The sequence below is a fragment of the Plectropomus leopardus genome, chromosome 22 (assembly GCF_026936395.1).
Source record: "Plectropomus leopardus strain MGB_pleo_1.0 chromosome 22, ASM2693639v1, whole genome shotgun sequence".
NCBI classification, from domain to species: Eukaryota; Metazoa; Chordata; class Actinopteri; order Perciformes; family Serranidae; genus Plectropomus; species Plectropomus leopardus.
The window spans coordinates 26,376,307-26,394,147 of record NC_142197.1 but is presented as its reverse complement, the minus strand read 5'-3'; positions in this window follow the sequence as shown (position 1 = coordinate 26,394,147).

The window sequence follows — 17,841 nt, the reverse complement described above, 5'->3', positions numbered from 1 at the left end:
GCGCTCCCACACGCGGGTTCTGATGCCATGCTGGGTGGTGGAGTCGGAGGAGGAACAGGAGCGGCGTGCTGGGTCAGTGACGTAGCCATCTGTTGAACCTGGTTGGCTAGTAGGGTTAGCGCTCGCTCCAGGGCTGATGCGGACTGTCGTGCCTCTGCCGCGTTGGAGGTTAGCTTAGCCTCGTGTTGCTGAAGCATTCCCTCCACGCGGGTTAGGCGGGATTGCAGAGCATTGGAGTCTGCTGGGTCCATGTCTGGCCAGATTGTACTGAAACGGGTGGTGGTAGGACCCAGATGCAGTACAACAATAGCCTCTTGCAGCGGTAGTATGCTTTTACGTAACCAACACAGAAATGGCTCAGCTTACAGACAAAGAGTTCGTTCTTCGTGCCGGAAGCACTAGCAGTGTCTCTGGGATTGTCACTGAGTGAAGAAACGAAGCTTGTACCCACAGTGGCTGGCGGGGAGGAAACCCCGTAGCTCCACGAGCCGTTTCCACGTGCTGGAACGCCGACTGGGATCGAGCTGAGGGATGGTCTGGGACAAGCAGGGGTTCGGTAACCAGGAAGTCCGTCCGCGGGAGCAACAGTACCGACAGGGATCAGGCAGGAGGATCGTCTTAGCTGAGCGAAGGAGTCTTTACCAGTGGAGCCGTCAGTTTTCCGGAACGCCGAAACTGGAAACGTGGTGAGAACAAAGAGCAGGTAGGTCCGGGGAGTCAGGCGGGAGGGCAGGTCAGGAACAGGCAGAGTCGGCAACGGGTGATCTGACGGAGAAACGCTGGAAAGACATGCATTACGCAGAGGAACAATCTGGCAATGTGTGTGTGTCCTGGAGTGTCTTAAATACTGCATTGATTGAAGATGAGCTGCAGCTGAGGGGAGAGCAGGCTGCAGCAGTGGGCGTGGTCAGCAGGTAGAGTGGAGCAGAGGGAGGGTGTGTGTGTGTGTGGAAAAGTACTGGCAGCAGGTAGGAGGAAACAGACAGCAGGTCCATGACACCTGTGCTTTAATTGTGTTTAACTTTTGCTACCTTTGCTTACCATTATGCAACACAAGTGCATCACAGTGCAAATGTGTTTTCAAGTTGTGACTAACCAGGTGAAAAGTGCTTATGGTTTTGCCAAAAGAGTGACCCATTCAATAAATAGGTTCAGGCCACTGAGCATTTGGTTCAGACAATAGGGTTTAGTGTTTTAGCAACTGAAAAATACTGTAATAGTGGAGGCATGACTTTTAATAACGGCAGTACAAGTTGGCGTTGAATAGGATCACGGCATCAGTGCAACCAAGACCCACAATTCAGGCACATCCACAGTGAGGAACACAGCATGACCCTGGATTTCCACTACTTGTATGTGATCTGTCAACTACCCCCTGGTTGCAGTTTGAGTGCAACACAGCGCAGCACTGCTGGATCCGCTGACGTGGCAAGCCTAAAGAGTTCCTGTCGTAATTACAGAATCATGCGCATTCAACACTACAGAAGCTAATTGGTAATAATTCACCATCCACTCCCATAACTCCCGATATGGTGTTCCACGTCATTTCCTTTGTACGGTTGTGTTTATTTAAAGGATGCATGGTGTCATTTCCACCTCTGTAATTAGCTTCTTTTTGTCCATGGTGTTGGTAGTGACCTCTGTAAACCTTTGACCTGTTGACTGCAGGCCTGGATCCGGCCATTGTGATGTTTTGTTGATGTAGTTGGCAGAAATAGAAGCCTTTGCGTATCTGATCCGTACGAGTCTGGACTGCCTGAGCTGGGACGGAGTCGATTCACAACACAGCGGAGCCAGTGGAAGTAAACACATAGATAAGAGTGTGATCTATTTGCTCTGTCTGTTGTGGCGGATTGGAGCAGGACCAAACACAGGTCTGGTGGAAAGTAGCCATCAGTGCTACCATGACACAGGCACAGCCAAAGGCAGGATCATGGCATGAGCACAACCATGACCACAATCCAGGTGCAGCCATTATCCGAGTAATCTACATCCTCTATTATAGTGCCCCCATCTGGCTGGTCGGAATCAAATTTGAAGTGAAACCTAAAGACATCTGTTGTAGTTATGGTGCTGAGATTCATATTTCTAGCTCATTCCAGATCGCTGTAACTTGAGCAAAGGTAACTAAGCCATGACCCCATGCCCCATTCATTACACACTTAATGCTTGTTCCCAGAGCATGCGTACCACATTTTGTGAAATTCTGTTCACCAGGCTTTGAGGTACACATATGTATTATTTGAAACATCCAGTAGTGGTGGCTTGAAGGAGGGAAACTTTCAAGGTATGCTGCTGGTACCCCTTTGGACTTTTCATGCAAATTCTGTGATGATTGGCTTTACAGAATGTATGTATTGTGACACACTTCCTTCAAAGTTTATCAGTCAGTATCTTCAAAACTCAATGAGTTGTCAACAAAATTTTGATAATGATTCTGATAAGTGTTATGGTCAGAGATCTACAGAGATCCAAAATCTAGGTCCCAGGTTTCCTGGCTTATGAGGAGCTTTTGGGTGCATCTGTGTGCAGTTGCTGACAATAAGCCTGGCTGGGAGGTTGGCTTTTCCCTGCTCAGTTGGTTGTATGTCCCCAGAGAATCAACACCTTCAGTTGTCTTTCTGTGTGGGTTTTTGTGGAAATCTGAGTTGAGTGTGTGTTGGACATGTGATTCTTATTTTGGCCATGTGTATTGTTTTTCTCCTATTCAGTTGGTCAGCTGATGAGCCACAGAAAATTTGGACCAAACTGGACCTACAGTTAAGAAGATGTCAAAAATGTTCTTTTCAAAAGAATCAAAATGGGGGAATTTTTTTTGTAAGTGGTTCCTCAGTGGTACAAGTGTATATTTTTTTTTAGATCACATTAAGCTGCACTTGTGTGTCTAGTGAAAAGTCCATACCTCACGATGTAACCTTTCACAGGTCAAAGCAAAAACAGTATGGTTTTAGCCCTTCAGGCTTGTACCTCTAATTAAAGCCAAAACCTGCATTTGTCAGGGTCAGAGCAGATTGAAAAATTGATAAAACTGATAAATTATGAATTGTATGAAGTTGTTTTTAATAGTTGAATATATTGGATATTTGAGATTTGTCACAGGAGATTTTGTATTTAAGGAAAAATTGATAAAGTAGCACAGGATAAATTTTGTTAATTTTAAAATCAAATGCAAGAGTTCACAACAGATCAGCAGAAACTGGAGATCTGCCCAGGTGCAGGTAGTTTCCTGACAACCTCTCCAACCTCAGAAGTTTAAAGGAGAAATTCTCCACATTTTAAGTGGATATCAAGTCAGTGTTATGTTTAATGCTGCCAATAAAATCAATAAATTCCTTAGTACGTGATGAATCGAAAGAAAATCTGATTTTTCTTTGTTTTCCCTCTTGCACATCCCTTAAAGCCTCTTGGAACCCAAATAACCCAAAACTTTATTTATGGTCTTACATGCATGATAAAAAGAATCAGTCATTTTCAGTGGTTATCAACGATCCATATTACATAATATGGATAAAGCCAATCTAAAGTCAGGTGGCACTTGATACCCTTCCTGCTTCAGACTGTAGTCAGCAAGCACGGGGGAGATTTTTTCACCTCCAGGACTGAAGTAGCTTCAGGGTTAACTATCTTCAAGCAGCAGCATTTACCAACCAAAACCTCTGACCAAGACTGCACATTTACTGCTAAACTGATAACTTTTAACCGCTGGGCAAAGACCTGTTTCTCTGCTCTGCTCTGTACACTCCGATGCATTCACTGACTCTCATATCACCCGCTCACCCAACCACTCACACCATATGCTCACTCTCACAGACACTGTCCTATCTCTGAAGGAGCCATGCCACTTTAATAATATTAATTTAACGGCGCTCCTCTGTGTCACTTTGGGCTGGGACATACAGGGCTGTACTGACACTGCTTTGCTGTATGGTTGCCATGGAAATGAGACACAGTTGACAGGTGGGATCCAAGGAGGTGTCAATCAAAATGTGATCAGCCACTCCCACACAGTCTGGAGAAATGCAATTATCCTGAAAATGAGCTGTTTTTGAACTTGGTTTTCTAATAGTTGAGAACATCTATTTTCATTCAGATTTTTTTGATGCTTAATGAGACACTCAACTTTGATATAATATGTGCATTCTTACTATTTCAAGCCACATTTCCAGAGGCGTTATTGCAGCTCCTGACCCTCAACCCCCAAATACTCCCCAAACCTTCTTAGCATGTGTTAATGTAAGTCTGAAACATACAAGGTACAAGCTAGATTTATTTGTCATTTTATTAATCATATTTGTAAATTTGTCCCTAAATCCTGCTACATCTCTTGGCATCAAAGAAGGGAATTGAGGAGTCTCACAGCCTGGGGAAAGAAGCTGCTCCGTAGTCTGGTGATTGTGCAGCGGATACTTCTGTATCTTTTTCCAGATAGCAACAGGGTGAACAGACTGTGGCTGGGGTGGCCTCTGTCTTTCAGTATCCTTTGGGCTCTGTGCAGACACCTCACTTCACTTCACTTCACGCTCTGTAGATGGGAACCAGTGATGTTCTGGGCAGTCTGAATCACCCTCTGTACAGCCTTCCTGTCCTGGGCCGTGCATGAACCATGCCAGTTTTTGATGTTTCCGGTCAGTATGCTTTCTATTGCTTCGCTGTAGAAGTTAACCAGGATCTTGCTCTGGAATTTGGGTTTCCATAGGAAGTAGAGCCTTTTCTGTGCTTTTTTAACATGATTGGTTTTGTGTGATGACCAGTACAGGTTCTCAGTGATGGTAATTCCAAGGAACTTATAGCTGTTCACCTGCTCCACCTCAGCTCCACTGATGTAGACAGGTTAATGGTAAACTGGTAAATGGACTGTACTTGTATAGTGCTTTTTTAGTCTTTTTTGACTACTCAAAGTCCCTTAATAGTACATGTCACATTCACCCATTCACACACTGGTGGCCGAGGCCACCATACAACGTGCCACCTGCTACTCAGTAACTACTCACATGCACGCACACTCCGGCGACGCAGCATTGGGAGCAATTTGGGGTTCATTATCTTGCCCAAGGACATGTTGCCTGGAGGAACTGGGATGCAAACCACTTACCTTCAGATTAGAGGACAATCTGCTCTACCTCCTAACCACAGCTGCCCCAGGGGTGTGTGTCTTTGCCTCCCCTCTCTAAAATCATCTCTCATCTTGGATTTACTGACATTGAGCAGTAGGTTGTTCTCTGTGCAACACTTTGCAAGATTGTTGATTGATCTGGCAAAAGATACAGAAGTATCTGCTGTCATACCACCAGACTATGGTGCAGCTTCTTTCCCCAGGCTGTGAGACTCATCAACTCCTCCTTCGACACCAAAAGATGTTGCAGGATTTAGGGACAGATCCAGATCTACCTTGTACTATTGTACCTTGTACCCTTGAAAAGGCTGAACCCATTTGTGTTTCAATGGTGATCAGTCTATGGGTCGTCCTTTATCCTTCAAAGATGCACGCTACTCTGTAGGACAGCCACTTGAAAGTCAGAGATTCTAAATACCTGTCTGACTCCTGAAACCCTGTTTAGACCTAGTATTAAATGTGTCTCAGGTGATTTGATCCCAACTGAATAAAGGAAAATACAGGTGCAGTCACCAAGACACATTTCTGATCCAATCATTCAAACCACTTGCCGAGACTGGGACACACATATCTTATGTACGTATAAACACTAACGCTGTCCTGATGTGTCTCTGACAAGGACTGTGTCATGCCTCAGCAGTGCAGGACATGGTGGTTGTTTTGGTGACAGTGTGTCAATGCTCTGTAACTTACACATGACATTTACAGTATGTGGTGTTAGATGAAGCATTGTGTAACCGTAACTGCTAATGTGAGTAGCAAGTATGCTACAGAGCAGTTCCAAAAGTGTGGATGTAAAAACTTTTGGCGGTACAGTAACAAACCCTCTGAACCCAAGTTCTCAGCTGGAGCCGCATGATAGGCACAGCTTGTCTTGGCTGTCCAATTATGGTCGGGTCATCAAAACGCACGCTAATACCAGGTCTAAACAGGCTTCCGGTCGGCCAAGATTTCTTAAAGTCGAGCGGTTGTTTTTTGTTTGTTTTGGTAGTCAGTGTGCTGTGCAGTTTTCTTCTGGGGATGTTTTGGTCCCTAGATTTTGCTGCCGAATGATCGCTCCTGACTTTCTCGCTACTCTTTGGTCCAGGCATCTGTAGACATGCAGGCAGCGGTACGAATGGAGAGAGAGACTGCACCATAAGGCTCATGACATTGTTATCTCTTCTGCTTAGAAGTGGTGAACTTACAGCTTACAGCAACTTAAGACAATACAGTCTCTGGTTTGTTTGTTTGATATGTGGTGTCAGTGAAAATGTTGATGTTGATGCACATTTGTAAAGTGTGGATAGTGACATTAGCTTGTTTACTGTATTAAGGGAATGCTGCTGTTAATGTAATGTGACATGCATCTGTTTACATTATTGCTGTGCAGCCCTCTGATTAACCACTCGACCCGCAGCAGCCAATCAGATCTCTCCTGAGTGCGTTGGCATAGTAACAGAGGTCCAAGGGTTCACTAACCCACAAAAGGAGGAGATTCGGAGACGGGGAGCAGGCCGGCAGGATCATCTCCCACATCAAGACATCCTGAAGCCTTCACATCATGTGCCACATCCTTGTCATCTGCTGGATCACTGCTACAGTTCTGGAGGATGTGTTGAAGACCAGAGAGGAAGGACAGCTGCCCAAGACTCTGACTGAGATGTACATCCACTTCCTGGTGGTTCAGTCCAAACTAAAGAACATCAAGTATGATGAAGGAGCTGAGACAGATGAGAGCAGGAAGATGATCAAGTGTCTGCAGAAAGGCAACCTGATCTTCTGTGAATCTAACCTGAAAGAGTGTGGCATTGATATCAGAGCAGCCTCAGTGTACTCAGGAGTGTTCACACAGATCTTTATAGAGGAGAGAGGACTGTACCAGGACAAGGTGTTCTGCTTCGTCCATCTGAGTGTTCACCTCTGGAGTCAATCCGCTGTTAGAAGAACAATCAATATCTTAGTGGTCTAAAGTCTTCAGAGACAAACACAGTCTAAAATATCCTCACCACATTGCTGTGGACAAGGCCTTACAAAGTCCTTCTGGACACCTGGACTTGTTCCTCTGCTTCCTCCTTGGTCTTTCACTAGAGGTCTATCAGAAACACCTACTAGGTTTGCTGAAGCAAACAGGAAGTAGCTCACAGACTAATCAGGAAACAGTCCAGTACATCAAGAAGAAGATCAACGAGGATCTTTCTGCAGAGAAAAGCATCAACCTGTTCCACTGTCTGAATGAACTGAATGATTTTTCTCAAGTGGAGGAGATCCAACAGTGTCTGAGTTCAGGAAGTCTCTCCACAGATGCACTCTCTCCTGCTCAGTGGTCAGCTCCAGTCTTCATCTTACTGTCATCAGAAAAAGATCTCGATGTGTTTGACCTGAAAAAATACTAAGAGTACTCAAATTCAGAGAAAGCTCACCTGAGGCTGCTAGTGCCAGTGGTCAAAGTCTCTAATAAAGGAATGAGGAGAGGTAGGGAAGGGGGGGGGCATTGACACCGAGTGAGAAGGGTTAATGGACGGGCTGGGTTGTAAGGCACTGAAGCTCGTAGGAAAAGGCACAGGAGAAACACACAGAAAAATCAATGCGCACACGAAAAAATCTTCAGAGTCACAGAACAAACACTGACTGTAATGAAATCACAATGAGTGAAGCAGCCGATCTAACCATGGGTAGTAGGTAACAATCTGGCACCAGAATCAAGTGAGTGCTGAGTGCAATTTCTCAGTTTTGAGATCAATAAAGTATATCTATCTATCTATCTATCTATCTATCTTATGCCAGAATTGATTGCTGAGGAGGTGCAGGTGAGGAAGTGCCCCACCAGCTCTAGCACCCAGAAGCCACGCCCAGCCCCTGCAACATAACCAAAAAAGGGAAAATACACCACAGCAAACCACAGACAGTCCCAGGAATTCCACCCAAAGTCATGATCCACCCAATAACCCAAAACCACCACAACAACACTATTTAAATGTAAAGTTTGAAGGATTTTAGTTTTTGACATAGTTGTTGACTATTCATTCGCTCTTGTGCAATATTAAACAGAAATAAGGTATGATTGCAAAAGTAATTATTCACAAAGAAAGCAAAACAAAACAAAACACAACATATAATCACAGTAATATACAAGTATATTCACTGGTGTGTGAGAGAGAGAGAGCAAGAGAAAGTATTTGTATGTGTCAGTGTGAATACACAAAGAGAAAAAGGTAAAATTGGCTAACAACATAGGCTACAAATGGCCACAGAAGTCAGGGAGGTTTTGCCTCACCAGAGAGAGAAGCAGGAACTCTGAGTTCCCTCTCTAAGTTTAGTTATGCTAAAAGCCAATTTTTTTTTTGACATTGTTTATTTTTAGTTTGCGAGAGCATTATAACACAGTGCTTACTTTCAAATAACATACAAAGTTATTGTTGCCGCTCACAATTAAAATTTTTTGTTTAAAAACAAGAAACAAAATACAAAAAAAAATATATATATATATACAGTATATTTGAAAATTTTGAACACTAAACAAAATGGGAAAGATAGACATATACAAAAAAGCAAATAAGGGACCACCAGGGAGTTTTGAAATAAGATATAAGAGACACAAACTGCTCGTTAGACCCAATAGAACGTTCAATAATAAAATATATAAACAATATTACAGGGTCAACCATTTGATACTTCTGTCTGTTCAGGATTAGCATATCTAACCCATTTGGCCCAACGTTGAATAAATGTGTTTTTCTGAAGGCGAAGGAAGGTAATCTTTTCCATGAGATAAATGTCATTTACTATGCTTATCCACTCCTGTATTGTGGGTGGGTCAGGAAGCAACCAATGCCTTGTAATGGCTTTTTTACCAGCAGTTATTAAAGTACCAAATAAGTATTTATCAGCTTGCCTGACCTGTAGATCTAAATTTCCTAGAAACAATGTGGAAAACTGCATCGGTAGTTTAAAATTAAACATGCCTTCTAATGCTTTGTGGAGCTCTGTCCAGAAGAGTTTAACCACTGGGCACTCCCAGAAAATATGCCAGTGACTGGCTTCCCGGTGTCCACACTGTCTCCAGCACATAGCTTCCCCTCCAGTAAGATGTGCCTTTTGTTTTGGTGTAATGAAGAAACGGACCATACACACTTCCAAACTCTCGCCATACATGAGAGCTGGTGCATTTCCACTGGGACTGGCAGATGTCGAGCCAGTCCTCTTCAGGTATTACCAGATTACCCTCTCTCTCCCATTTTTCCTTAACATATCCTGTACTGTGGGACTTTTTAGATAGTAGACCTTTATAAATTCTAGAGATGACACCTTTATTAGATTTACTTCGATAAGCGTCAATAAAAATCATCGATATCGGATCATCAAGATCTGTTTCCTTTCTGATATGTTCAAAACGGTTGCGTACCTGGAGTAATCTAAAAAAAATCAGTTCTTTCGAGACCATAGTCTTTTGACAACTTTTCAAAATTTTTGAGTTGTCCCTTTTCTGTAAGAGAGTAGTATGTTGTTATTCCTTTTGAAATTCATGATTTAAATCCCTTATCTATTGTGTTAGGCCTAAACTCCGGATCGTAGGCACACCATTGGATTATTTGTAATTTATTACTCAATTTATACTCATCTCTTATCATATTCCAAATTTTTAACTGCACTTTGAACCATGGGTTCTGTATCTTATCTACAAATCTTCCCAGACGTTTGTGAGGTAGTACTGCTTGTATTGGAGGGTCAACCAGTGTGGTGATTTCGATATCTTTCCATCTGGCTTGAAAGGATGGGTTACACAAATTAATTAAGGGTCTAATTTGAGCTGCATAATAATAATGTTTAAAATCAGGTAGTGCCATTCCCCCTTGTTCCTTTGAAAGCTGTAAAGTTTTAAATCTAACTCTGGGTTTTTTACCCTGCCAAATAAATCTGGAAACAATGTTGTTCAGTTCAGAAAATTGTTTTGAAAAAATTTCTACAGGGAGTGCCTGAAATAAAAACAAGTGTCCGTGGGAGAATATTCATTCTTACAGAATCGATTCTGTGAGTAAGACTAAGGAAAGAAATTGAATTCCATCTATTTATGTCTTCTTTAATTTTCATTAAGAGGGGGCCATAATTTATCTCCGCCAGTGTTCGAATTCTTTTTGGTAAGTTTATTCCTAGATATTTTAATGAAATCTGATCCCAATTAATATGGAATTTCTCCTTAAGTTGCTTTGTGGGTTGATAATTGATAGGCAAAATGTGTGTCTTTTGTATATTTAATTTGTAGCCTGAATAATTACCAAATGTTTCTAGAATGACCATTAATTTGGGTAGTGAATTAGAAGGGTCACTTAAATAAACCAAGACGTCGTCAGCGTATAGCGCCACCTTGTGATCTACTCCGTTAATGCAGATGCCTTTAATATTATGAGTCTGTCTTATCCACTGAGCTAGAGGCTCTATATAGAGTGCAAATAGCAGGGGCGAAATTGGGCATCCCTGTCTCGAGCCACGTTCTAGTATGATGGTATCTGAAAGGTATCCATTTATTTTTATCTGGGCCGATGGTTTGTTGTATAATGTGCGGATCCCTCTAATAAAAATATTGTCCATGCCGAATCTTTCTAGAACTCTGTAAAGGAAAGGCCAACTTACTGAGTCAAAAGCCTTCTCAGCGTCTAAACTAACTAGACAGGCTTCAATATTATTTTCTTGGATATGATGTAATATGTGTAATGATCGTTTGATATTGTCATGAGTCTGTCTTTGTGAGATAAATCCAGTCTGATCATTGTGTATGAGCTGAGGGAGGACCTTATCCAGTCTTCTAGCGAGGATAGTAGTATAAAGCTTATAGTCAACATTTAGCACCGAGATAGGTCTGTATGAACCGCACTCTAATTTATTTTTCCCCTCCTTAGGAATTACGGAAATCACTGCCTCATTCCAGGATGGGGGCATTTTAGCATCTTTTAATGTCGTATTACAAGCTCGGAGAAGGATTGGCACTAACTCAGCTTTAAATGTCTTGTACCACTCTGAAGAGAAGCCATCCAGGCCAGGTGATTTGTTTGCTTTCAGAGTGGTAATGGCCCTATTCAACTCTAACTCGGTTATAGGGGCTATTAATATTTCATTTTGTTCTTCTGATATAGCAGGTAAATTGAGAGATTTTAAGAAGTTATCAATTTGTGGATCACCTTCTAATTGGGGTTGTGTATACAGGCACTTGTAGTATTTTCTGAATGTTCTTTGTATTTCTTCTTGTTTATACTGTATAGTTTTAGAGTCTATATCTTTTATTTTGTATATTGTGTTGTCTGCCCGATGCTTTTGCAGTTTTCTCGATAAGATTTTTAATGATTTCGCTCCTGACTCATAGTAAGTTTGTCTTGTAAATATCATCTTTTTTTCAATTTGCTGTGTATATATAATATTTATTTTGTTTCTAATTGCTTTTATTCTAGTTAGTGTTTCCGGTTTTTGTTCTCTTTTATGTTGTGTCTCGAGATCTTTCAATTCTTTATTGAGGTCTATTAATCTTAATTGTTTTTGTTTCTTTTCATAGGCACAGAATGATATAATTCTCCCTCTAATAACAGCTTTTAAGGTATCCCATATTATAGCTGAGTCGACTTCTCCATTATCATTTTCTTCTAGAAACCTTTTTATTTCCTCTCTCATTTGGGTTTTAAATCCTGGATTATTTAAGGTACTGGTGTTCAACCTCCACAAAGTTCTGCCCGGGTTATCAATAATATCCACAGTACAGGAGAGGGGAGCATGATCAGATAAATCAATACATCCAATATCGCATTCACGTATTCTATGACGATCTCTCTTTAATACAAAAAAATAATCTATCCTTGAATAAGCATCATGTGGATGTGAGTAAAAAGTATAATCACGGCCTGACGGATAGAAATCCCTCCATAAATCTAGTATACCAAGTTCTGCCATTAAAGCATTCATTTTCCTATGTAGTCGCGTGGTAACCGAGTTTTTAGATGAATCCTGTTTTGGATTAAGACGGATATTAAAATCTCCACCACATATGACGACCCCTGTGCCCTCAATCATCAAATCAAATATGTTTCTATAAAATGGGGAGTTACTTCCAGGGGGAGCATAAACATTACAAATTGTTATAATTACATCATGTATTTTTCCTGAGACTACTACATATCTCCCTTCCTTGTCAGATGTCTCTGAAATTTGTTCAAATGGTATTTGTTGTGAAATCAAAGTTGCTACCCCTCTCCTGTGGCCTGATTCGTAAGATGAGTAAAAAACCCTTGAGAAACCCATTCTTTTAAGTTTTTCATGTTCCAGTGGGGTAAGGTGTGTCTCTTGCAAAAGCACAATCTGCGCATTCTCCCTTTTCATTTTTGTCAATATCTGCCTCCTCTTAGCTGGGTTCAAAATCCCATTCACATTAAGAGAGATCACTTTAAGGATTTGCCTATTCATTGTCTATTACTGTGGTCTACATTGGTTGTCACACACCCAAAAATCTCTCCTGGTGTCCCTAGATGTACGTGTACTAAACCAATCTTTCCCAAGAAACACGAACGAAAACGATATAAAACAATCTGAAACAGAACATCAGTAGAACAGTTCAGAACAATTGCTTCCGATGGTGAGGCTCGCTTCAAAAGAGCCTTGTGGGACCTTGTAAAGTCAAAGCCCTCGTAAGGGAACGTCCCACTTTGCAGTAGTGGGGCCCTGAGATGTGGCCGCATATCAGCCAGAGTCCAAACAAAAAATAGAAAAATAAACAAATCGAGGATGGTTTGCCTAACAAGTCCCGTTTCATCTGATTAAACAAAGAAAATAGAAGTGCAGACTGTGATCAGACGTGGGTCCAGTCCAGGTAAAGCAAAACTCTATGGCAGTTTTCTGCACGCTTAGTCAAAACAAAATGAAATGTAAGCTACATGTTTCACTATAAAATCAGGTAAGACTTATCTGTAAAGTGCGAGGCGATGATCCATCGATGATCAGTTAGTGTCTTAAGAAGGCTGTCTTCTAAACTCCTTCAGTCTGTCTTTAAAATGAGAGCGTTGATGTTTCGATTGTGTGCTGCCGTCCACAGCGACAGGCTCCTGATTTCCAACCTGGTCTCCTCTTCTCCCCGCCACCTGCCAGGTAGACAGAAGCTGGATCTCCTCTTGGTCTGGTGTGGTGGGGGTCCTCACCACCGTAACTGGAAACCCTCGCGCCGACATGTCCCTCGTAGCCTCCGCAGCACTCTGGAACAGCCGGGTGCCGTCATCATAAAAGATCCGCATCTTTGCAGGATATGGTGTCTGAAACTTTATTTGTTTTTCTCTCAGCACCTTTTTGGCTTCGATGTATTCGCTGCGTTTCTTTAGCACCTCAGGAGGAAAGTCATGGTTGACATAGAAACGAACGTTGTCACAAAACACTTTCTTTTTCTGCCAAGCTCTCTTTATCACCTCTTCTTTCATCTGCCAGCTACCAAACCTGACCACTATGGACCGAGGCCTTGCCTGTGTGCCGGTAGGCCTCGGTGCCAGTGCTCGATGTGCTCGTTCAATTTTGAGGTCTTCGTCATGTGAAAAACCGAGTGAGGTTTTCAACAGGTTATCCAGGAAACCAGCCATGTCCATGCCCTTTATCTTCGGATATTCCGTGAATCCGCAGGTTATCTCTCCGTGCTCGAGCCTCCTGGTCAATCAGCCTCGCTTCCAAGCTAGCCTGGCGCTGTGTTAGCCGCTTGATTAACGTTGATGTTGCTTGAAGCACGGTCTCCGTTTCGTCTATCCTCCCTTCTACTTCATCCAGTCTGTCGTTTGCTCTCTTTATCTCTTCTTTAATGTCGGAGAGTTGCGCCCTGCTGTCTCTTCTGAATTCACGAATTTCGTTGAGGATACTTTTCAAGCTAGCTTCGGGGCTATCTTCCTCATGTGGCTCTAAATCCGGAGAGCTGCTTCGGCTGTGCCTCGAGTCTGGGTCATCTTCTGTTAAACCCATGCTTAATCCACTTCTAGTAGTAACCCCTTTACTCATTCTTTTATAAAAAAAAGTCCACCGGGATTGACGAAAATCAAGTTTTAGGGGTTAATTTGCAAAACCTTCGGGGAGCTAAAAATTTAGGCTGTCATCCTCTCAGTACCGGAACCGGAAGTCCCTGCTAAAAGCCAATTTACATATATGTGTGTTATTGATCCATGATGTATTGAAATGTGCCCTGGTTGGTTAAAAGGATGTTTGGTTGCATGCAAGACTCTGAAGGATTAGAATACTATCAACTTAGCATTGGCATATCCAAACTACCCAAAAACCTTACCACAAAAAGATCACAACAGTAACTTAATAGAGTATAAAATCACAATTGACAATTAATTACATGAAAATTGAACCCAACACGCTCACTCCAATATGAATATAATGATAGAAAAAGGGTGCTGAACCCTCAAAATTGGATAATAAAAGCAGTCAAATCGGACAGCACTCCAACTGAAACCTATTTTTATTGCCACATAAACGTTTCGGGCAAGACGACCTTCTTCAGCGTGTGCACTGGCAATAACAAAATCTTGACACCTGAGAAGATTTTATTATTGCCATTGCATACTGTAGCAGTGAGTCCCTTCAGTGGGTCACTGATGATTTTATCCACTCAGTTTTTTATCCAGGGAACATCTTAACAGTGACTGTAGGCACGGAGTTGTCCCCCAGTTTGCAGATGACCCCCACGGCAACTCCCATTAATATGCTTCTGTTTTCAAATCTGGCCCAAAACATCCCAGTCCACTGGTGGCTGTTGCTCATACGGAGAGAAGGTAGTCCTCTATCCAGTAGGTTGGCGGATTGATCCCTGAATCCTCCAGTCAACATGTGAAAGTATCCTTGGGCAAGATTCTGCACCCCAAATTGTTCCTGATGTTGCACCATCGGAGTTTGAGAGAGCATGAATGATTATTGAGTAGCAGGTGGCACCTTGTATGGTAGCCTCAGCTACCAGTGTGTGAATGAGTGAATGTAACTCGTGGTGTAAAAGCGCTTTGAGTGGTCAAAATCTCTCTCTCTCTCTTCATGAACAGCTGGATCATCTTCTGACACCTCATGTGGCTGAGATGAGATCACGATGACAGGCTTTGTCTCATTCAAAGTCCCTCTTTGTCTCGGTCTCTCTCGTGCAAAGTCCTCTGGTTCTAAACTGTCATTTAGAACACATGGCACGGGCTGTTTCAAAAGTTCTCTTTTTCAAGGCAGATAAACAGCAGCTCACAGCATCTCAGGGCTACAGCACAAGCAGACATCCCCCCTCCCTTCTACCACTTCTACTGTTTTAACTGTCTAGATCTAATTTCTCCCTAGTGTTGATAAAGTTCACGACCGGCCCTTAAATCTTTAATGTTTGAAACCATGACGCTCTCCTCTGCTGATCGATACCAAACACTTATGAGAAAACCACATAAGTATTTGGCAGATCATTAACTAAGTAAAACGTATTAACCACATTTAACAAACACAATAAATATGTGTGAAAATAAGTGAGAGTAATACTACGGTGTCAAAACACTCTGATATAATTAAAGGTTGTTAAAGATCCTATTTGAGTAAAGGTATACAGGTACTAGCATCAAAATATAACAAAGTATGAAAGTACTTAATATTACCAAAGGTCTATCATCAAAACCTATAATTAGATGATCACATATTGCATGATTACAAAACAACATAGCATCTGCACACAACAGTGTAAAGGACGGATAATTAAGGTACAGATAGAGGAGATGCATATCAAAATGCAAGTCTGTACTAAGAGTCTTTTCATTCAGTGTGTAGCACACTGCTAGCAGGGGTTACGAAGGGTCACAACCCTCCACACACACACACAGGCACAGCTTGTGTTTGTGAGTTTAGCCTCAAAATCGGCAGGTAAGCAAAGTTCCAGTTCTGTAGGTATGAGACCTCCACACGACATTTCAACAAGTACGTTTTACTTTGAATACAAAAATCAGTTAATGTGGTCCTTTCTTACAGTCTGAAGATGTGCAGGTATGTCACGTGTTGGTTGTGTAACAAAGACATAAATTGTCAGTTTCTATGATGTAGGGATCTCCTGATGTCTCCTTGAGTCTTCGCAGGAACTCAATTGACAGCTCCTTGCCCCAAATGAGTCGTAAGTTAACTCAAACTGTCTGTCGGGCAATAAAATCTGTCGTAATTTAGTTCTGCTTACAAGAGTTGTAAGTTCGAAAAGGCAGTTAGGTCCATTAGCTGACCCCGAGGTTCATCTCAGGAATCTCCAAAACAAGTTTCAGTTTTGGGTAGGCATTTGAATATCTTCTTATCAAGAGTTGTCCTCATCATCCACTACACTAGGCATGTATGCTCTTTGAGAATGGGAGCAGCACATTTGCAGCAGCTTGTGGTTACCTTTCGTTTGGCAGAGCAAGCTGCACACTGTCGCCGATACTTGACCTTGCGAGCAGATGATGATCGAGCTGGGGACCTTTCGGGGGGTGCACTTGGCCCTGCTGCCTCCACAAGCGCTGCTGCACTTGGTGCACGAGGGAGCCGACTTCTCCCTGCCATTTGTAGGGCTATCCGTGTGTTCCCCAGCTCTTCAAGGAAAAGCCATCTCCTCTGGTTCTTCCTCACACACCATTGGAGGTTGACTTCTGTCCACAGGACTACGGCATTATATGTCCAACATGTGGCAAAACAGTGCCAGGCGCCATCTGTTGATCTTTCTTCGGCATGTGTAAGTGGAGACCAGCTGCAAAGAAAAAAAAGAAAAATACGAAAGACATAAATTACTAAAAATGTTCTTCGTCATTGTGCAAAAATACAAAAAACAGTAAATAGTAAACAACTCAGGCAAGAAAATTAATTCATAATAAAATACAAAAAAAAAAAAACATTTAAAAAGATAAAGTTTTGTCTGCATAATGATACGTTATGATGATACGCACATACCTGGTCAAGAGTGTCGACTCCCACCTTGCAGTGGTTGTAGTCCACTGCCATGTTCAGTTTGTTTTTGACGCTGGTGATCTAAGGCTTGCGATGGTTAATACTCAGCAGGAGCCCGTTTTCCCTCTTTTTTGGATGTAGGACACAGCTGTGGCTATCTGTGTGAAGGACAAGAGAGAGGATTCGACAGGCCTCCCGCAGGTCTCCAGGAGTTTGATGGGAAGCTCTGGCCTGTTTCTTCTGATTGTACCAACCAGGGCCACCTTGCGCTGGAGGAGCTCTTCAGCCAGGAGAAGAGAGCTGAAAAAGTTGTCACAGGTGATGGTGACCCCACTTAGTCTCTCAGTGAGTTACAGCACAACTCTCTTCCCCTGGCCCTTTTCCAGAGGTTGTCCTGGCTGTTTCCCCAGGTAGATCTGCATCCTGCAAGCGTAGGCAGTGTTGCTGTCTGCCGCAACCCATATCTTAAGGCCATATTTGCTCTGCTTTTTTGGCATATATTACTTAAATGAGCAGCGTCCCCTGTAAGGAACCAGCTGCGTGTCGATGGTGATGTTGTGGCCCAGGTTGAAAAGAAGCTGGTGGCAACCAATCCACATCTCCCACAGCTCCCTGATGGTGGCCAGCTTGTCTTCCCCTCTGAGGTGCCGGCGGGTCAGGCGGTCATCAAAGCGTAGTGTCCTGATAAATAGAGCAACATATTACAAAAAGGCACAATGGAAAAAGTATGGGAGGATAAATAGAACTGGATAAAGATTGCATGAAGCTGCTGAAACTTACAGGATGATGAGTCTAAATTTTTTAAGGGAAACGGTGGCCCA